This window comes from Hypanus sabinus, unplaced genomic scaffold (genome assembly GCF_030144855.1).
Source record: "Hypanus sabinus isolate sHypSab1 unplaced genomic scaffold, sHypSab1.hap1 scaffold_706, whole genome shotgun sequence".
NCBI lineage: Eukaryota > Metazoa > Chordata > Chondrichthyes > Myliobatiformes > Dasyatidae > Hypanus > Hypanus sabinus.
In genome coordinates, this window is record NW_026781558.1 from 171,985 (window position 1) to 194,353 (window position 22,369).

General features: G+C 43.0%; 1 long non-coding RNA gene across 1 annotated transcript; it reads right to left on the minus strand.

The window, feature by feature from the left end:
* Positions 1 to 4,563: 4,563 nt before the first annotated feature.
* LOC132389925 (uncharacterized) lies at positions 4,564 to 20,587 on the minus strand. Its single transcript, XR_009510727.1, has 3 exons — positions 20,455 to 20,587; positions 7,037 to 7,101; positions 4,564 to 5,915 (listed from the first exon to the last, which is right to left on the minus strand). It is a non-coding gene; the product is annotated as an uncharacterized LOC132389925 (long non-coding RNA).
* Between the last annotated feature and the right edge of the window lie 1,782 nt (positions 20,588 to 22,369).

The following is a 22,369-nucleotide window of genomic DNA, read 5'->3' on the forward strand; positions in this document are numbered from 1 at the left end:
CTTTTTTCATGGGCATTCCCGTGTGATGGAATTACAATTAAACTTAAATCGAAATTAATTGAAATGAAATGAAACCGTCTGGTCTGAGGAGTTCTCACCTTCCGTGGAAGAGAATCCAGGGATACATATACCTGAAGTTCTCATTCCAACCATAATGCTAAACTGAAATTTCTTTCTAAATTTGACCACAAATGAACGTACATAAATTTGCAGAACCTACTCCCCCTTTTTTTCCTATATATTGGCGTCTGAAGCGTAGACAACATAGGAACATAGAAAATCTACAGCACAACAGAGATCCTTAGGCCCACGAATTTTGCCGAACATGTCCTTGCCTTAGAATTACCTAGGCTTTATCATTAGACCTCTATTTTTCTAAGCTCTACTTAGTCATCCACGAGTCTCTCAAAAGACCCTATCATTTCCGCCTCCACCGCCGCCGCCGGCAGCCATTCCACGCCGTCACAACTCTCTGTGCAAATAAACTTACCCTGAAATCACTTCTGTTCCTACTTCCAAGCACCATAAAACAGTACCCTTTTGTGCTAGCCATCACAGCCCTGGGGAAAAAGTGTCCGACTATTGTTACGTACCCCGTACCTGGGTGTCTTACCAGCAAATATAGAAGTATCCGTTAAAGTCTGGTGGTACTATTTTCAGCAGTGTTTATTAGTAAAATATACAAGTCAATATCAAGGCAAATATACAGATAATACACGTTAGCAATACTAAACCTAAAATAACAATCAATGATAAACAATCTCTATCGTTGTCTAGGGGATAATGAATTATCATGAGAAAGTATAAAGTTCAGTTCAATTCATGTAGGTTCAGGTAGTTGCTGGTCGATGTGTTGTAATTGTTGGAGAGAGTGAGAGAGCGAGAGAGAGAGAGAGGACGATCAAACAGTGACAGCTATTGTCTTCCAAACCTTCCTTTACTTTCTTGATCCGACGTTTCGTTGTGGCCATTCAGGTATGACCCCTTTGTTCTTTAGCTAGACCGTTCTTCCGTGGTGGACTCGTCACTCCGGCAAAGGTGGACACACACACAAGCCCCCACCGGCCTTGCTATAACCGCTGTGAGTGAAATTGACCGATCCGTTCGGTAACCGATGCCCCACACTTTCTCGTGGGTTTCCGATGCTCACTAGTGTGTCTCCTGCTGCGTCTGAGGGGGTGACACCCCAGACCTCACTTTTATCCCCACTCACGTGGTCTCAGGTGTCAATCAGTTTTGAATGGCTTAGCCCATCAAACCAGCCCACACCGGCTGCCCACTGAGGAATTTTAATGAACAGAATAGTACCAAGTAAACAGCCCTCTCCGCAGCCATACGTCTTTCGGGAGTCATAATATGGTGGATAAACATAACTCTCTCTCAGGCTGTTATCGGTAACAGATGTCCTGGCATGTTCTCTTTTGTCTCTCCTACTCTCTCGTTAGCAGCGTGGTAACAGCAACAGTTTGTGATTCTCCCAGGGGAGGGGGACATTGACAACCTTGCACCCTTCTGCCCACCAGAGTTATTCATCCTTCGTAACACTATCCACTGATAAATGCCTCTCATTATCGTATACACGTCGACCTATTTATCTCTCTTCCTCGGTCGCTGCAAGGAGAAAAGGTCGATTTCACTAAACCTCATAAGGCATTCTCCCCAATCCTAGCGAGATCCTTGTACTTTGGGGACCACATACCATTGAAAAATCTCGTTCTCATCCACAGTATCTCTTTTCTGTTCCACTAACAAGGAACACTCTATCGATACAGCTCGCCACATCTCAACCCATTACCTGCTGAGCCACAGAACCACAGTCAGTGCCAGAGACCTGACCGTTGAGACTTTCCCCAGCTTCAGCATTTGCACCTCTGTCCTCCCATCCAGAAGTATCCAAAGGGTCTACCTGCTATTGAGCGGGTTGGTCACAAGGGGTCTCTGCACGTCTCTGGATCTGCACTGTCTGTCACCCAGGTTCCTGTATCCTGCACGTTCGGTCTAAATACACCTCTATATATCTCTATCACCCCTATGCACACAGCGAGGAAGTTTCCTTGTTGCAGTACCGGGTCTATCAGTGTGTGGCTGTCACTATGAGGGGCGTGTTCGTATTACGACGAGGGTTGTGTCTGTGATACAAAAGTATTGTAAGGGGTTATTCAGTGTCCCTTTGAAGATGGTGTCTCTGTGCGCCTTTTTCATTCCGTATGCCTTCTGTGAATTGGTCGTTCCCTCTTGTTATCGATAAATCGTCAAGTTCCTTTTCACAAACTAACTCCCTGCACTTTCCACCGGATGAGGTCAGATCACTCTGCTCTTTCTACAGAGCAGAGAAGGTAAATCACACAACAGAACAGACCCTTTGGTTCAAGAATTGTGATATCTCAATTCTGAATTTGTTCTCCCGACATCTGTCTCCTTCCATTCCTTGCACACCCACGTACCTATAGAAGAGCCAGTTAAAAGTCTGTATGGATTTACCTCCACCACCAGAGCTGCCAGAACTTTCCAATTACCCGCCAATCTCTGTGACGACAAAAACTTGCCAAATTCGTCTCCTTTGAACCTACCCGCTCTTACCTCAATGCAGGTCTTCTAATATTAGACATTTCCATCCTACGGGTAAAAGATACAAGCTCTCTGGTCTACTTGCGTCCCGTATTGTTATAAACCTCAAAACTAAACTTAACTCGAGGTTGCATCTATCCTTTTCCATACTTATCCTGTATCTAATGGCATTACCAACACTAGATGCAAATTGCTCCCTGACACACACTTCTGACGCCTGGCGTGTCCTAATCGCTAGGATGAGATCAAGTATTGCACTCTCTCATTGGGACTAACTATCTGCTGATTAAGGTTCCTTCCTTAACTGATTAAGAAAACTATCCCAGTGGTCCTTTCACAGTCAGTACCAAGAATCTTAAACTCACCCGATGCCACAACCTGATGTCTCTTACAACAGACTCCGAACTCTCCACAGATTTGTTCCTCTAAATCCCCCGACTGTACGGTGGTCGATAATGTTGCCCCATGAACGAGTTCATACCCTTCTCATTCCTCAGTTCCACCTCTGAAGCCTCACCTTAGCTTAAATTATATAAACATTAGTACGACAAAAACAGCGGTAAACTGGAAGGCTGAGCTAACAAACTTGCCCCTCCTGCAACCAAATCTTACTAATGGCTAAACTATCATGCTTTCAATCGTTGGCTCCGACCCTGAGCTCATCTGCTCTTCGTATAATACTTATTGCTTTGAAATGGACGTAGCTCAGAACATGAGATCCAGCAGGTTCAACGTTTTGCTCGCTGACTTTATCTGAGGTCTTGACAACATCTGTCCCAACAATGACTCAACTTTCTGTTCAATCATTCTGGTTATCATCCCCCTGCAACTCTGGCTTAAACAACACATCGACCCCTTTCTTAATGGCAAACCTTCCCGCTGGGATATTAGTTCCACTCCGGTTCAGGTGTAAACTGAGAGAGTTGCCAGATGGCGGAGAAAATGAAGGAGCTGCACAACGAGGGGCGGTGTGGCGCGATCTCCAGGCAGGAGTCTGTACTGTCTCCCAGTGTTCATTCGGCAGAACACAAGAGCAGTTGTTGTAGTTTCTAGATTTCGGTGGCTTTTACACTGTCTAGGACCTCAAGCTGATTATATATACATGTGCTCGTGCGCGCGCGTGCGTGTGTGCGCCTGTACATAAAGCGTGAATATATCTCACTGATACCCTACATATGCTTGCTATCTTGCTATTTTATACATATTATGTGAGCTTGGTGTATCGTGTGACAGTTGGTATTGTGTTTTGAAGCTTGGCCCTGGCGGTCATATGTGATGGAATTGCAAATAAACTTGAAATGAATTGAATTGAAATGAAATAAACCGCTCGGTTTGCAGAGGTCGCAGCTTCCGAGCAGGAGCGCCCAGTGATACAGATATCTCAAGACTTCGTTCCAAATCCTAACATTTCAGTCACAGTTTAAACTGAATGTTCTTTCAAAGTTTGCAGAACCGGCTCCATTTTCCTGCCTATATACTGGTTAGTATATCGACCGCATACCATTGAGAAATCTCGTTCTCGTCCTCAGTCCCTCTTTTCTGCTCACCTAACAAAGACTACCCTCAGGATAAAGCTCGCCAAATTTCACTCCTTTCCTTTCTGAGCCACAGAGACATAGTCTCTGTCAGAGACCTGACCGGTGAGACTTTCCCCTGCTTGGTAATTTGCACCCCTCTCCTCCCATCCAGAAGCATCCAAACTGGTCTACCTGTTATTGAGCGGATTGGCCGCAAGGGGTGTCTGCACTGGCTCTGGTCTAAAGTGGTCTAACGCATCTCTTCCGCAAATCTACCCTCACCCCATCCGCCCACCACCCCACTCGGGATGAAGTTTTGTCCAAACAAACGATCGGCCTGTTCACACAGAATAGAGCAAAGGCTCAGAAACGAGAGATCAATATCCGTTTGAAGGGAGCTGGTTGGTGTAACACTAGACGTCACCTCTCCACCTTCATCGCCATACTTCTATATAAACAGTGAGAGGGAGACGTGTAAAGGAGGAAGACGGTTAATGGAAGCGGGGTGGACCTGCAGGGGATCAAGCAGATCAGAGAGACTTGGAGAGGTGTTGGAGAAGGAGGAGATGACGAAGACGGCACGCAGCGCAGTGAACGGAGGGTTGCTAGAGTCAAGAAGTGTGGAAGAAGAATGCGGTGGCGGAAACGGAGAGGGCTGCAGAGGAAGTCGTGGCGGACGGTGACAAGGATGGTCGTCTGGGAAGGAGGGTTGACGAGAAACAGGAGGCCGAAATCTCAATGAACCAGAAACACCTTCTTCCCTTCCGCTAGCATTTTCTTGAACGTATGAGCACCACCTCCACATTTTTTGCGGCATTTATTAGCTTGTTGCATTTGACGGTAATTTTACATATTAGCGCCCCACTGATCCTTCAAAAGAACAAATCTCAGGTGGTCTACGTCACAGATAATAGAACAGACCGTGAATCCGGTAGAGAAGATGCGATACTGGTAGACAGGATATTTGACACGCTGGCCTTCATCAGTCAGGGCACTGAGTACGGGAGTCGGAGGTCACGTTGCAGTTGCAAATGACGTCGGTCGGGCCGCACATGGAGTATGGAGTTTAGTTCTGCTTGCCTTGCTCTGTGAAAAATCTCAACGAACTGGAAAGATTACAGAGGGAGAATTCCGAAGGAGCTGAGTTATGGTGCAGTCGGAAATTTTCAGGCTTTATTTTGTGACCATGTAGAGCTGTACAAAACTACAAGGGGCACGGATAAGGCGAATACATGCACTCTTATTCCCCAGGACTGGGGTGTCGAGAACATTGACGCGCATGATTGAGGTGAGAGTAGCTGAAGACAGAAGCGGGAGAGCGAGTTGAGTTCGATAAAAGGGAAAGAGAGGGATTGGGAGAGTGTGTAGAGGGGGAATAGAGAATCGAGAGAGAGACAGGGACAGAAGAGGAAGAGTTCGGGGAAAGGGAGGCGGGATGCGGGAGGGAGAAAATGCGGATGAAATGGAAGAGGCGGGAGTGGAGAGGGATGAGAGAGAGTGTTTAGAGGAACGAAGGTGAAGAGTGGGCGAGAGGGTGGGTAAGATTGCGATAGAGGGAAAGATAATAAGGCAAGGGTGAGGGGCAGAGCTGATGATGTAATGTGAGTCGGTGAGATAAAGACGGTTTTGTCACTTGTTTAAGTCGACCCTATTGACTGTTGACAGAGATCCTGGATCTTTTCAGAAAGATCTGAGCACAGAAGCGCCGACTTCTCGCAGATGAAGTAACGCTTATCCTCACTGCAATGTTCAAAGTGAGGGTACCATCCATATTCAATGCATTCGAAGACTCCAGCCTTCATTTGGAACACGATAATCGAGGCCACTCTCCTATCAAGAAAGGGTAAGCAATATCAGCGTACCTTCAGCAGGCAGCCGTGTGTTAGTCCCCAAAATCACTGACGCCCACTCTCGCCAACGACCTGCGGCACCCCAAAATTTCCCACAATCCCACTTTCCCAGCACAGCCCTGTGTCAGTATCCAGAATTTTCACAATGGTCCACTTTCTCCCTGCAGCCCTTTGTCAGTCCCCAAAATATTCCCACAGCGCCAGTCTCTCCCAAGGCCCCATGTCAGTCCTCAAAATGCTGCCACATCTTCAATGTCTCCCCACAGGCCTGTGTTTTCTGCCTAAGTACTCAGACTCACCACTCCCACCACACAGATCAGTGTCAGTCCAAACTACACTGCCTGACTCTCTCCCCACAGCCCCGTGCCGGAACCCAAAATAATCCCACTGCTCAACCCTCTTCTTAGAGACCTGTGTCAATCACCAAAACACCTCCCGCTTCCCATGCTCTCCCCACGGACGTGTCTCAGTCCCCAGAGTACTCCCACTGAACTATTTTCTCCCCACAGATCTGTGTGTGTCCCCTATGTACACCCCTCCCTCATTCCCTCACCACAGACATGTGCTAGGCCCCAAAGTGTTCCCACTGCCTCACTCTCTCCCACAACCTGGGTCAGTTCCCAAAAGAGCTCTGCAGCTCCAGTCTCTCCCCACAGTCCCGTGTTAGTCCCCAAAATACGTGTACATCCCACTTTCACTCCAAGACCCCGCGCGAGTCCCCACGATAAACCCAATACCTAGCCTTCTCCCTAAAGATCTGTGTCAACCACCAAAACACTCCCACTTCGCACTCTCTTCCCACAGCCCATGTCAGTTCCCACATTAATTACACTGCACACATTCTACCAACAGACTTTGTCAATCCCCAAACAAAGCCAATTGCACACGCTCTCCATACAGCCCTTATCAGTCCGCAAACTAATATCAATGCCCACTCCTTCTAGCAAACAGCGTCAGTCCCCAAACTAATCTCACTGCCCACTCCCCTCTCGCAGACTGTGTCAGTCCCCAAACTAAACACATTGCCCACTCCCTTCACTCAGCCTGCACCGATCCCCGACTCACTCTTTTCTCAGAAACTTGCAATACCCTAAATCTCACCCATAGTTGCATTTTCCAATCCAGTATGAACTGCCTTGGTCGCGGACAGATTTCTCAACAAAATTCTGTGAAAATAAATTACTATCATTAAAGTTTGAATTTAAGGAGCGTCACGTTACGTCTGACAAAGGGAGAGCGCGAAGGGATGGTGTGGAAGGAACTCTGTATCTCACACCAGTAGAATGTGATGGCAAGATGCAGGGAGCCTCACTCTGTGTCTGTACCGGGGAGTGTGTAATGCGACGGTGTGGAGGGAGATTCACTCTGTGCCTGACCCCGGGAGTGTGTGATGGGACGGTGTGGTGGGAGATCACTCTGTATCTGACACCGGGAGTGTGTGATGAGACGGTATGGATGGGAGATCACTCTGTGTCTGACCACGGGAGTGTGTGATGGGACGGTGTGTTGGGAGATCACTCTGTGTCTGACACCGGGAGTGTGTGATGAGATGGTATGGAAGGGAGACCACTCTGTGTCTGACCTCGGGAGTGTGTAATGGGACGTACTGGAGGGAGACTCACTCTGTGTCTGAACCGGGGAGTGTGTGATGCGACGGTGTGGAGTGAGCTTCACTTTGTGTCTGATCAAGGGAGTGTGAGTTGGGACGGTGATGCTGGAGCCTAACTCTGACTCTGAGCCCCGGAGTGTGTGATGAGACCGTATCGAGGGAGCTCTGTCTCTCTCTCTCTCTCTCTCTCTCTCTCTCTCTCTCTCTCTCTCTCTCTCTCTCTCTCTATCTATCTATCTATCTATCTATCTATCTATCTATCTATCTATCTATCTATCTATCTATCTATCTATCTATCTATCTATCTATCTATCTATTTATCTATCTAGCTATCTATCTATATATATATACTGCTCTTCAGTTTATCTGACAAATACCTCTTCCTGGCTTGAACTGATTTCAAGTAGATTCGATTTAGAGTTGCAGCAATGCAGATCGGGCCTCAGTGTAGGATCTTTCAAACGTGGATATGTAATAAAGCCGGTCTTCATTTCTTTTTTTTAAAACTTTTTTTATTGCATTTTTAAATGGTTACAAAGTAAAGTATGAAAAAACAATGTATATAACCCTTACCCCCTCCACTTAACCCCTCCCCCCTAACTGCCCTATAGAAAAAAAAAGAAAGAAAGAAAGAATGCCTTGTTGTTGGAAGATCTCCACATGCTCCATGGATTTCGTAATAACTTTAATATGTATATTTATTTCTTTCCCCTAATAAGCAATTGTTTCATCTTCAGAGCATCTATATATTTAATCATGTCTTTTGTAAATAAGGGCTCCAAATTTTCAGAAATGTTTCATATTTATCTCTTAAATTATAAGTATTTTTTTCTAATGGAATACAACCATAGATTTCTTTCTTCCAAGAGACTATACTTAAATGTGTATCCGATTTCCAAGTAACTGCAATAGCTTTTTTGGCTATTGCCAGTGCAATTTTTATAAATTCTTTCTGATACTTATTTAGTTTGAGTTTCGGTTTTATCCCTTCAATATCACCTAGTAAAAATAATATTGGATTATGAGGAAATGGTGTTCCTGTAATTTGTTCCAGTAAAAGTCTTAAATTTGTCCAAAAAGGTTGAATTTTAGAGCAAGACCATGTCGAATGTAAAAAAGTACCAGTTTCCTGGTTACATCGGAAACACTGATCCGATAAATTTGGATTTATTTTTTTTTATTTTTTGTGGTGTAATATATAATTGATGTAGAAAATTATACTGCGCTAATCTTAACCGAACATTTATTGTATTTGTCATACTATCAAGACACAGTCTTGACCAATTTGTTTCTTCAATTTTAATATTCAAATCACTTTCCCATTTTGTCTTGACTTATGGACTCCTTGTTTAAATACCTGTCTTTGAATCAAATTATACATACTAGATATAATTTTTTTAATATTTCCTTTTTGAATTAAAATTTCTATTTCATTAGATTTCGGCAATAACATTGTTTGACCTAATTTTTCTCTTAAATAAGCCCTTAATTGAAAGTAACAAAATAAAGTGTTATTTGATATTTTATATTTATTCTTTAATTGATCAAATGACATTAATATACCTCCTTCAAAACAATTCCCTATATATCTAATCCCATTTTGAATCCAATTATATAAAAGTTGATTGTCCATTGTGAAAGGAATAAGTCTATTTTGAATTAAAGATCTCTTTGCTAATAAAGATTTTTTTGTCTCATCATCAACATTTATCTTATTCCATAAATCAATCAAATGTTTTAATATAGGAGATTCTTTCTTTGCCCGTATCCATTTAGATTCCCATTTGTATATAAAATCTCCTGGTACGTTTTCTCCTATTTTATCTAATTCTATTCTAATCCATGCCGGTTTATCTTTCTCGAAAAAAGATGCAATAAATCTAAGTTGATTTGCTTTATAATAATTCCTAAAATTTGGAAGTTGTAATCCTCCTGGATCAAATTTCCATGTCAATTTTTCCAACGATATTCTTGACATCTTACCTTTCCAGAGGAATTTCCTCACATATTTCTTTAACTCTTGAAAAAATTTCTGGGGTAATTGTATTGGTAATGATTGAAATAAATATTGTAATCTAGGGAATATATTCATTTTTATAGTATTTACTCTACCTACTAATGTTATTGGTAATGCCATCCATTTTTCAAGATCTTCCTGAATTTTTTTCAAAAGTGGTAAATAATTTAATTTGTATAAGTTTTTTATATCATTATCAACTCTTATACCTAAATATTTTATACCATTTGCTGGCTATCTAAATTGAGTTATTAATCGACATTGATTATAATCTCCTTTAGTAAGAGGTAAAATTTCACTTTTATCCCAATTTATTTTATAACCCGATATTTTCCCATATTCTTCTAGTCTATAAGATAATTTGCGTAGTGAATGTAATGGATCTGTTAAATAAAGTAGAACATCATCAGCAAATAAGTTAATCTTGTATTCTTCCTGATTAACCCTGAAACCCTTAATATCTGGGTCCATTCTGATTAATTCAGCTAGTGGTTCTATTGCCAACACAAATAAAGCAGGTGATAGTGGGCAACCTTGCCTAGTTGATCTTGTTAACTGAAATGATGTTGAAATTTGACCATTTGTCACTACTTTAGCTTTGGGATTAGTATTTAAGGTTTTAATCCATTTTATAAATGATGTTCCTAGTCCATATTTTTCCAATACCCTAAATAAAAAATCCCATTCCAATCTTTCAAATGCTTTTTCTGCATCTAAAGCAACTGCCACACTCATTTCCTCCCTCTTTTGTGCTAGATGGATTATACTAAATAACCGAATTACATTATCTGCCGATTGTCTATTTTTGATAAATCCTGTTTGATCCATATGCACTAATTTTGGCAAGCATTTAGATAATCTATTAGATAAGATTTTTGCTGTTATTTTATAATCGGTGTTTAATAAATAAATAGGTCTATATGATGTTGGTTTTAATAGGTCTCTATCTTTTTTTGGCAATACTATTAAAATAGCTGTTGAAAAAGATTCTGGAAGTTTATGCGTTCTTTCCGCTTGATATATTAACTCCATAAAAGGAGGAATTAATAAATCTTTAAACGTTTTTATAAAATTCAAGTGGAAAACCATCTTCTCCTGGAGATTTATTACTTTGAAGTGATCCCAAAGCTTCTGCAACTTCCTTCAATGTAAAAGGCATACCTAATCCCTTCTGTTCTTCTGTATTTAATTTTGGAAGAGTTATTTGTGATAAAAATTCTTCTATCTTAACGTCATCATTCTTTGATTCTGATTTATACAACTCAGAATAAAAATTCTTAAAAGCCTCATTAATTTCTAGAGGTTTATAAGTAATTTCATTCACTTTTGTTCGAATTGCATTTATTGTTTTAGAAATCTGATCTGTTTTTAACTGCCATGCAAGAAATTCACCTAGTTCATAATATCTCTGTTTAGTTCTCATAATTGCTTTTTTCTGTTCGATATGTCTGGAGTGTATTATGTTTTAACTTCTTATTAATAAGTTGCCTTCGTTTTTCTTCTGTCATATTTCTTTGAGATTCTTTTTCTAATTTTATAATCTCTTTTTCCAATTGATCTATTTCTATCATATATTCCTTCTTAATTTTAGAAGTATAACTTATTATCTGGCCTCTCAAATATGCTATCATTGCTTCCCTCAATATAAATTTATCATCAACTGAATGTAAATTTGTATCTAAAAAGAACTGAATCTGCTTTTTCATAAAATCACAAAAATCTTGACGTTTTAGTAGAATTGAATTAAATCTCCATCTATAAATTGATTCCTCTTTATATATCATTATCATTGTCATTATTAAATAGAGTGATCAGACAATATTCTTGCTTTATATTCCACATTTTTCACTCTATCTTGAGTATTTGTTGATAATAGGAAAAAATCTATCCTTGAATATGTTTTATGTCTATTTGAATAAAATGAATAATCCCTTTCTTTTGGATTGATTCTTCTCCATATATCAATCAAATTTAAATCTTTCATCAATGATAGAGTTAATTTTGCTATTTTTGATTTTGTAATAGCCTTTGTTGATGTATCTAAAACTGGATCTAGACAAAATATTAAAATCTCCACCTATTAATATTTTATCATGTGCATTAGCCAAATTCAAAAAGACCTCCTATATAAATTTTACATCATTTTCATTTGGTGCATAAATATTCATAAGAGTCCATAGTTCTGAAAAAAATTGACAATGTATAATTAAATATCTTCCGGCCGAATCAATTAATATATTTTGTATTTTAATTGGTAATTTTTTATTAACCAAAATTGCTACTCCTCTTGCCTTTGAGTTAAGTGAAACTGCAATAACATTTCCAACCCAGTCTCTTTTTAATTTCTGATGTTCTATATCCATTAAATGAGTTTATTGTAAGAAAGCTATATCTAATTTCATTTTTTTATTATATGTTAAAATTCTTTTTCTTTTTATTGGTCCATTAAGCCCACTAACATTAAAACTTAAAAAAATCAATAAATTAGTCATTATTTTTATTTATGTCACTCCAATCTATAATAATACCTAATCTTTCAACTTTCATTGCATCCTGGGAAATCTTTTTAGAAGTCACCTTGTTGCTATGTGTGTCCCCACCAATCATCCAGGCAAAACAATAGAAGAAAAATAGAAAATAAAGAAAAAAACAAAATACCCCCTTACTAATGTTGTGAAAGAAAAAAAACACAACATTACCCCCCTCTATTGTACGGGTCATGGCAATCGCCGTGATTACACACGTGAATCCCGTAGTAACCGATTCAAAGCTCCGCAGCCCCCCGCAACATAAAAAGTATATATAAAAAAACATACTATTCTCAATTAATATTTCTAAAATTTTACTTTTCTCCCTTATATCGTCCTTAAATGTCCATCAGTTCCATTTGCTTTCTTTGCCTTCGTCTTTAACCATTACATTTAGAAATCGCTACGTTTAATTAACGAAGAGCTGGAAGTTTTTGTGCAAACACCTCCGCATCTTGATAATCAGAAAAAAATCTTTTTCCTTCCTCCAAAAAATTTATCAGTGTTGCTGGGTTAAAAACTTAAAAACTTATAACCTTTTTCACATAAAACATTTTTAGCTGGATTAAATTCTTTCTTTCTCTTCAAAAGGTTATAACTTATATCAGGATAAAAAAGAACTGGTTTCTCTGCTATCATCAACGGACCTTTTCTTCTTTTAGCACCCTGGGCAGCCGCCCTCAAAATCTTTTCTTTATCCTGGTATCTTAAACATCTTATCAAAATTGATCGCGGATTTTGATCATCTTGAGATCTTGGTCTTAAGGCTCTGTGCACCCTTTCAATCTCAATTAAAGTTTCTTCTCCCATTTCCAATTTCTCAGGAATCCATTTTTGAAAAAAAATTATTGGGTCTTCTCCTTCGGTACCTTCTTTAAGTCCAACAATTTTAATATTGTTGCGTCTACTAAAATTTTCAAGCTTATCAATTTTTCCCACGAGTTGTTTTCTTTCTGATGTCCAGGCATCATTATCATCTTCCATCTTCTTCATTCTTCCATCTATTTCTTCCATTTTGACGTCCAAATCTGTAATTTTCTTTTCCAATTTTTCCTGTTTCTTTGTCATTTTATCAAACATAGCCTCCATATTTGTTATTGTTTTCTTTAATTACTTTTTGGTTACTTTTAATTACTTTTAATGCATTTAATTTATGCATTATTTGCCTCAAAATCTTTTTTGTATTTTCAGAGGAACTTTCATCTTCTTCTTCTTCTTCTCCATCTTCGTCTGATTTTTCCAGAGAGTCCGCCTCTCTCTCAGACTCAATTCACTGTCGGTTTCAGTCGTTGCTGGGTTTTGTAGTTCTGGTTGCTCTCTTTTGCGCATGCTCGTTCCTTTACGCTTGCGCAGTTCTCGTTGATCTTTTCCTTTAGAAATGGCCGATGCTGCCGCAGTCACCTTTTCTGTTTCACCGGTGGTGTGTTGTACCTGAGTCCGCGGTTCTTCAGTAGAAGTAGGCCTTGATTCTGTTCCAACATGAGCGGTCTTCGCGGTAGCAGTTTTCTTCGTCCTCTGTTTATGAGGCATAGCTTAAAACAATCCAAAGTAATTTATAAGTATCCTTAAAAAAGTATTAATTAACTTTTCTTCACTTAAACATTAATTTATTAACTTTTTTACGGGAGGGCTGGGTTCCAGCGTCCCGAGCCTACGTCATCACGTGACGTACCCCCCCCCCCCCTCCCCGGTCTTCATTTCTGATCCAGTCCTTGGAACCAGAATGCTCTGGAATTCAGGAACAAGGAACAGTGATTCTCCCTCTGCCCGTCTGGGAGTCAGTCATTGAATCTTTAACCCCTCCACACCGTCCCATCACACACTCCCGGGGCCAGACTCAGAGTGAATCTCCCTCCACCCCGTCCCATCACACAATCCCGGTGTCAGACACAAAGTGAATTTCCCTCCACACCGTCCCATCACACACTCCCGGGGTCAGACACAGAGTGAATCTCCCTCCACACCGTCTCATCACACACGCCCGGGGTCAGACACAAAGTGAATCTCCCTCCTCACCGTCCCATCACACACTCCAGGGGTCAGACACGGAGTGAATTTCGCTCCACACCGTCCCATCACACACTCCCGGGGTCAGACGCTGAGTGAATCTCCCTCCACCCCGTTCCATCACACACTCTCGTGGTCAGTCACGGAATAAATCTCCCTCCACACCGTCCCATCACACACTACCGGTTTCAGACACAAAGTGAATTTCCCGCCACACCGTCCCATCACATACTCCCGGGTTCAGACACAGACTGAATCTCCCTCCACACCGTCCCATCGCACACTCCCGGTGTGAGACACAGATTGAATCTCCCTCCACACCGTCCCATCACACAATCCCGAGGTCAGACACAGTGTGAATCTCGATCCATACCATCCCATCACACACTCCCGGGGCCAGGCACAGAGTAAATCTCCCTCCACACCGTCCTATCACAATCTCCCGGGGTCAGACACGGAGTGAATCTCCCTCCACACCGTCCCATCACACCCTCCCGGTGTCAGACACAGAGTGAATCTCCCTCCACACCATCCCAGCACACAATCCCGGGGTCAGACACAGAGTGAATCTCCCTCCACACCATCCCAGCACACATTCCCGGGGTCAGACATAGAGGGAATCTCCCTCCACACCGTCCCAACACACACTCCCGGGGTCAGACACAGAGTGAATCTCCCTCCAGCCCGTCCCATCACACCCTCCCGGTGTCACACACAGAGTGAATCTCCCTCCAGCCCGTCCCATCACACCCTCCCGGTGTCACAGACAGAGTGAATCTCCCTCCACACCGTCCCATCACACACTCCCGGGGTCAGAAACAGAGTGAATCTCCCTCCACACCGTCCCATCACACTCTCCCGGGATCAGACACAGAGTGAATCTCCCTCTATACCGTCCCATCACACCCTCCCGGTGTCAGACACAGAGTGAATTTCCCTCCAGCCCGTCCCATCACACCCTCCCGGTGTCACACACAGAGTGAATCTCCCTCCACACCGTCCCATCACACACTCCCGGGGTCAGACACAGAGTGAATCTCCCTCCACTCCGTCCCATCACACACTCCCGGGATCAGACACAGAGTGAATCTCCCTCTACACCGTCCCATCACACCCTCCCGGTGTCAGACACAGAGTGAATCTCCCTCCAGCCCGTCCCATCACACCCTCCCGGTATCACACACAGAGTGAATCTCCCTCCACCCCGTCCCATCAGACACTCCCGGTGTCAGACACAGAGTGAATCTCCCTCCACTCCGTCCCATCACACACTCCCGGGGTCAGACACAGAGTGAATCTCCCTTCTCACCGCCCCATCACACACTCCCGGGATCAGACACAGAGTGAATCTCCCTCCACACCGTCCCATCGCACACTCCCGGGGTCAGACACAGAGGGAATCTCCCTCCGAACCACCATGAGAGGCCTTGTTGAAAGCTTTTCAAATTCGACTAATACAATATCCACCCCGGGCTTCATCAATCAACCATTTTTCATAAACAATGTGATCAGGTTTGTAAACTATAATCTCACCCACACAAAGCCATTTTGCAAACCTCAAAAAAATATGCCTTTACCGATGTGAGTTGAGTCTATGAGTAAGAATTAATGTAAAGACTGATGCACGAGTCAACCATTTACCGGACGTACAAAAAAGCTGGATGAGCTCAGCAGGGCCGGCAGCATCAGTTGAAAAAAGCAGTCAACGTTTCTGGTCGAGAACCTTCGTCAGGTCTAAAGAAGCAGGGGGCAGGGGCCCTATGAAGAAGATGGCGGAAAACGAATCAGAGGAAAGATCAAGGGTGGGGAGGGGAAGCAGGGCGGGGTTAGGCAGGAGAGGAGAAAAAGGAATCTAAGGGGAAAGCACAATGGGTTGCTGACCCCACCAGACCACCACACCAGCCTCCGGAACCAGCATATTATCCTACGCAACTTCCGCCACCTTCAACAGGACCCCACCACTAAGGACATCGTTCCCTCTCTACCCCTCTCTTCTTTTCGCAGGGATCGTTCGCACGCATCTATCCGAACTTCTATTAAATATTGAAATCAAATTTGCATGCAACACTCATTCTGGCAGCTCGTTCCAACACTCTCACAACCGTCTGAGTGAAGAATTTTCCTTTCCTGTTCTCCTTAAACTTTCACCCATCATCCTTAACTCATGCCCTCTGGTTGTTGTACCTCCCAACCCCCATGGAAAAAGCCGACTTGCATTCACTCAATCACTGGGACTTCATCTGTGCAGGGGTGATCGATACCAAAGGGATAGTTTGCATCTTCACTAGAAAGGGGTGGTGGTCAGTATCCTGAGGTTCTGCGCTGTTTTTTCACCACACGTTTTCTGACAAATGATCATCGCAATTGGCAAACAAGAGGAAATCTACAGCTGCTGGAAATTCGAGCAACAAACTCAAAATGCTGGAGGAGCTTCGCAGGTCAGGCAGCATCTTTGGAAAAAAAAGTACTTCTTCTGTTAATGCTATCTGGCCTGCTGAGTTCTTCAAGCAATTTGTGTGTGTAGACCATCGTACGTTATAGTCTGTAACTTCCTTTTGGAATTGAAGACAATTCGATGTGGCTGAACCGAGGCGAGATAGCCGATCCTTTGCTGAGAGCAAGGAAGACACAAGCTTCGATCGGTGTCAGCACCGTGCGAAAGCCAGTTGCAGGTGCTGAGGTTTGGGCAAGATTGAGTCTGTGTTTTACTTTAGTAGCAATGTTAGATCTGTGAAGGGAGCACTGGTCTGAACTGCCCAGAGAAATTACTCTTGCCAATGGAACTGTTTTGAACGCTGACATTAAATTTCTTATAATGGACTGCACGAATCCTAATCTCTGAAACAACTTCACGAGAATGAGTGTGAAGTCCGTTATTGCAACTACGGGGTAATGGGATCAGATTCAGCTAACTGTACGGACAATAGCTATGTCACCAGTAATATCACAACTTCTGCTGATGGCAGTTACAGATTCGGCTGGCAGGCTGAACAAACGCTGTCAAGGGGTTATTACAATTCGGCATATGTAGTACCAAATAGATACCATCTGCCAGCGTTGAAGGATGAAGGAGACTGAGCAACGTTCCTGGATTGCAGTGTTCCTGTTCTGGGACCGTGGATAGACATGAAAAGCCAGAGAAAGCAGCACCTCCTAGTGGCCCCATATTTTAATTCCGCGTCCCATTCCCATTCTGATATGTCTATCCACGACTCCTCTACTGGCACGATGAAGCCACACTCAGGTTAGAGGAACAACACCGCATATTCCGTCTGGGTAGCCTCCAACCTGATGGAATGAACATTGATTTCTCTAACCCGTTAATAACCTCCCTCCCTTTCTTAGCCCATCCCTGATTGATTTATTCCCCACCCTCCCTTTTTACGGAGACACTAATCTTACCTCCACTAATGCCCACCTTTAAGTACTCACCCTGGCATTTTAAAGCTGCACCTTGTCATATTTGATACTTGCACCCTGGGTAAGTGATTCTGCTTGTCTACGCCTCTCTTAGTTTTATAAAGTTCTACCATTTCACCTGTCAGCCTCCTTCACTTCGTGGAAAACAGTCCAAGTCAGTATGATCTTTCCTTGTAACTGGATCCCGTGGTCCATGTAACATTCCTGTGAATCATTTTTGCATCGTTTCAGCTGAACCACATCCTTCCTCTCGTGGTGACCAGAACTGCACAGGGTACTCCTGGTGTGGTTTCATTATTGATTTGTACAACTGTAATATGATATCCCAGCTCCTCCCAAAGCCTTTTGCCGATGAAGGCAAGCATGACGTGCACCTTCTTCACAACCTTGTCTACCTGTGTTGGCACCTTCATGAAATTATGTACCTGTACCCCAAGTCTTTCTTTTCGTCAACAATCCTCAGGAACCTATTATTCTCTGTCTGTGTCTTAACCTGCTTTAACTTTGCAAAATCCATCATTGTGCATTTGTCTGACACTGTAACAAAACCTCTCTATTTCTCTACAGCAATAAATATCAATGAACCATTCACCTCTGAACCTTGGTCATATATGTTTTTATGAACCACTCACTACACCCATCTCTACTTTGTTGTGCAGGAGAACACATTGCCGCCTCTCTATTTCTCTCATTGACAATTTATCTCTACATAAATAATTGTCTGACTTTTGTTTCCTCCTGCTTCTCTGCATGCCATCACACTTTACCACATTAAGCTTCATTTACCAAGTATTCTTCTCACCAACTTCCTCCTGTCTTGTTGGAGAGACCAAATGTTCAATCACAACACGTCCCCTCATCACGCTCCCAATCATTGACACCGTGGATTCGGCACATTCTGCCCTTCCATCGGGTCATTAATATCAATAAGTCATTGATGATCCAGAACTGGTCCCTGGAAAACTCCACCAATTATATCCTCCTTACACGTTATTCTGTCTCAGTATGATAACCTGACTTCAATCAATATTAACACACTTCCTTTCCAGCACAGAGCTCTTGTCTTGTGCACTTGCCTTACATGTGGTAAATGCCCCTGAAAGTACAAAGACACACTTCTCCAACTTCCCCTATAAAGTCTCAAAACTCTGGTATCACACAGAATGCTGGTGGAACGCAACAGGCGAGGCAGCATCTATAGGGAGAAGGGCTGTCGAAGTTTCGGGCCGAGACCCTTCGTCAGGACTAACTGAACGGAAAGATAGTAAGAGATTTGAAAGTGGGGGGGAATGCAAAATGTCAGGAGAAGACCGGAGGGGGTGGGGTGAAGCTGAGAGCCAGAGAGGTGATTGGTAAAAGGATTACAGAGCTCGAGAAGGGAAAGGATCATGGGACGGGATGCCGAGTGAGAAAGAAAAGGGGAGGGGAGCACCAGAGGGAGATGGAGAACAGGCAGGGTGATGCGCAGAGAGAGAAAGAAAAAATAAAGGGAAAAAGGGGAAAAAAACTAAATATGTCAGGGATGGGGTAAGAAGGTGCATTAACGGAAGTTAGAGAAGTCAATGTTCATGCCATCAGGTTGGAGGCTAACCAGCTGGTATAAAAGGTGTTATTCCTCCAACCTGAGTGTGGGGTGAAGAGTCTCGGCCCGAAACGTCGACAGTGCTTCTCCTAATAGATGCTGCCTGGCCTGCTGTGTTCCACCGGCATTTTCTGTGTGTTGTTTTAATATTCAGTAACCCAGGTTACAGGGTCCAAGACCAGGTTCCAGATGGACAGGGTGGTGAAGAGGGGTTTGGAACACTGTCCTTCAGTCAGGGCACCGAATATAGAAGCTGGGAAGAAATGGTGCAGATGTACACCACGTTGGTTTCGCCGTATTTTGCAAATAGTGTTTAGTTCAGGTCGCCCTGCTGTATGACAGACACCAATCAGCTGGAAAGAGTGCAGAGGAGATTTACTGGGATGTGACTGGATCTCAAAGGACTGAATTGTGAAAGGTGTTTTGGACAATTTTCCCTGGAATGTCAGAGAATGAGTGCTGGTATTGCAGAGGTGTATTGCAGTGTGGGTCGAATAAAACAGTCTTTCTGCCAGTGTTGGGGAATCAGGAACCGGAAGGCATTGGTGTAAGAGGAGATCTAATAGGAACCTGAAGGGCAACATTTCCAAGCACAGGCTGGACAGCAAATGGAATGAGCTACTGGGGGAGTGGTTGAATGAGGTACATCGAAGCAGTACTCGGACAGGCTAATGGGAAGGAAAGGTTTTGAAGGATATGGGTCAGAAGGTGGGAAATGGGACAAGGACGGAGTATAACATTGTTCATAATATCGTTGTGAGGCGGTTACAGACCAGAAGCTCAGATGGGAATTTTGGTCAGTGTGGACCATTTGAGCTGAAGACTTGTTTCTGTGCTGTGTGAATCTGACTGTAAACCCTCTTGGTTTAGTTCAATGACATTAAACTTTTCTAAATGACTTGTCATTTCTTCACAGATTATAGACTCCAGTACAGTTACCTACTTTGTTTTCCTTTCTCTTCCACCCTTCAGCAATGGTTTTCAGCTCCACTGGGACCTTTCTGTAACAGTGATTTTTGACAGATTCCAATGTCTCTACTTTCTCTCCAGCCTTCCTGTGAAACCGTCTGGTGCAGGTCGTTGGGAACTGGATATTTTTGCTTTTAGTCCCATTAGTTTATCACCCCTGATGGTGATTGCTACACATTATGGCACAGCATTGAAATGTCACCGTTAGATATCTGTAGGATGTTTGCTGTGTCCCCACTGAAAACACTAATGGAAATTATTGAGTTAACTAATCTGTTTTTCCTTGATATTTTTATCTTTTGTCTCATCATGAGTTACTGGAAAAATCCCGACTGTTTTGTCCACCCTGTCGTTGCCTCTTTGTTTGTTCTCTGAGTTAATATTTACCTTGAACTCTTTTAACCACAGACTGTTGTTTGCTCCCTGTGATTCCTCTGTCTGATCGGGATAAATGTCGGCTCTAACGAACCTTCTCCTTAAACATCTGCCACTGCTCATATTCAGGATCCTTCACCGCAAGAACTCTCTGTAATACCACCTCTTTACACAGATTACAACTGAAATGGCATGTTCCTGGGTAAATAAACTACTGTATGAAACTGTCTCTGACCATTCCACAAATTCCTCTTCCACTGAACCAGTCTGATTATTTTAATCAATAAACAAACAGAAGCAAACACACAGAGAATGTTGGAGGAACTCAGCAACCAGTCGACAGCTCGGGCTGGGAACCTTCATTCTGATTAAAGAGAAAGAGACAAAAGCCAGAATTAGGTGATGGGGGAGGAGTAGAAGGACAAGTGAGTGCGGGAGGGGTCTGGTTTCTGGAGGAACGATTATGTGAAGAGCTGAGTGACAGGCAGAAAAGGCAAAGAGATGAAGAGAAAGGAATCTAACAGGAGAGACGCAGGACCACGGGATTACACAAAAGAGATGGAGAGCCAGACAGAATTGATGAGGAGGTCATGGCGGTGCGTGAGGGGAAGTGAAGGAGTAAAAAGCCACCAGAATGGGGCGGGGGGATCCGAAGGAACGCTGAGGTGGAGTGGGCGGAAGAAGCACAGGATATTCATTTCTTGAATTTGAAGAAATCAATGTTCATGCCGTCGAGATTGGAGGCTACACAATCGGAATATGAGTCGTTGCTCATTCAACATATACTTGGCCTCATCGCAGCAGGAGAGGGGGCCATAGTCAGACATGCTGTTGATGGCCCTCCGCTCGTCAGGTTCGACCATGGATATTGTACCTTCGCGGATGAAAGTCAATATGCAAGTCAGGGTAGTACGATACATAAAGCAAGCTGTTGCCCATGCAGGGGTGAATGCTCTCCACGCAGCTGATGAATCCAGAGCAATGGTCGAGACCGATGCAGTCAGGCACCAGAGGTGTCGCAGAATTAGCGGTGTGTCTCGAAGTAGGGATGACCGTCTCTAATGACATTTGATCTATTTCTGTCACAGCCCTAGCTGTATCTACACTAACTTCCCTCAAGGTCCAAGGGAAAATCCTGTCAGGACCCAAAGGCTTTTGCCATTTTATATTCGTTAAAAGCGCCAGTACTTCCTCTTTTTTACTCATCATAGTTTCCACAACTACCATACTTGTTTCCCTTATCTTACACGATACAATTTACTTCTCCTTATTGAATACCGAAGAAAATAAATTGTTCAAAATCGACCCCATCTCTTTTGGCTCCACATATAGCTGTCCACTCTGATTCTCTAAGGGACCAATTTTCTCCCTTACTATCCTTTTGCTATTGATATAACTGTAGAAACCTTTAGGATTTATTTTCACCATACTTGCCAAAGCAACCTCGTATCTTCTTTTAGCGTTTCTATTTTCTTCCTTAAGAAAATTTATTTATATTCTTTATATTCCTCAAACACGTCATTTACACCATGCTGCCTATATTTATTATAGATCTTTCTCTTTTTCGAAATAATCTTCCAATGTCCCTTGAAAACCATGGCTCTCTCAAACATCTCACACTCTCTCATACCCGGACTCCAGCACCATCAATACTGGTTCAAAAGACCATGTAATGGCCCCCCGTCGATCTCGGCTGCCACAGCAACCCAGGGCATATTCAAAATCCGGACTCCAGCACCATCAATGCTGGTTCCAAAGACCATGGAATGGCCCCGCCGTCGATCTCGGCTGCCACAGCAACCCAGGGCATATTCAAAACCCGGACTCCAGCATCATCAATGCCAGTTCCAACGACCATGGACACCTTCAACGCAATTGCGCAGACCCCAACTGCGACTCCAGCCTTGAACACCAGGCCGGGTCTTCA